The sequence below is a fragment of the Arachis ipaensis genome, chromosome B05 (genome assembly GCF_000816755.2).
Source record: "Arachis ipaensis cultivar K30076 chromosome B05, Araip1.1, whole genome shotgun sequence".
NCBI lineage: Eukaryota > Viridiplantae > Streptophyta > Magnoliopsida > Fabales > Fabaceae > Arachis > Arachis ipaensis.
In genome coordinates, this window is record NC_029789.2 from 148529275 (window position 1) to 148530269 (window position 995).

Here is a 995-nt window from a genome sequence, read left to right on the forward strand (position 1 = left end):
TAATAATTTGCTATATATATAAAATAAAATTTAAATTCTTAATATTTGTTTAACTAGACAATAAACTGACTACTTGACTAATTTGAATTAGTTACTTATTTAGGCAACAATTAATATCATATATGAACAATTCTAAGGATGAGCACAGGTCGGTTTGATTCGGATTTATAGTAAAATTAGAATCGAACCGATCAAAATATAATTGGTTCGGTTTGGTTCGGATTTGCGATTTTTTGTACATGTAACCGAACCAAACTAAACTGATTAAAAACGGATTGGTTCGGTTCGGGTAATTGGATACCCGATAACTTTGAAATTCATAAAAAAAAAACCAAATTTTTATCTTAAAAATTCAACAAGTACAATAAACATGTAACATTAATAGAAATAATCCAAACATGTTAAACACCAAATACATTAAAAACTAAACTCATTAAAATCCAAACATATTAATAGTGAATAATCATTGTCTAATAGAAAAGTCATATATATATATATATATTTTATTTAATTAATATATGATCAGGTTCGCAGGTTAGTTCGGATTCCGCACCCCCAGAACTGATATCCGAACCAATTACTAACAAAGGTCACCGGTTTGATTCGAATTGGACCCGATTACCCATTGGTTCCAGAACCAATTTAATAGGTTCGATTTGAATTCGGACGGATAATTAGGTACCCACTAACTGTGCTCACCCCTAAACAATTCAAATGTTTATTACTTGTGATGATTTTAGGTGAAGTAAATAACCAAGTTTAAAATATTGCATTAAGTTCCCAACCAAAAAGATTGCATTAAAATTGTTCTCACAAGTAGGCCTAGCTAGGAAGTTAGTTAATTGAAGATATAAGCAGATGAAGATGAATGGGGTCTATGCTTGACTTAGTGGATAATAAGCATTTAGAGAGTCAAAGATGATACATGTGTGGACCATGTGAACTTAATTATTACTTTAAAAAAGATTATTACGTACCTAACTGGTGCAACTTTA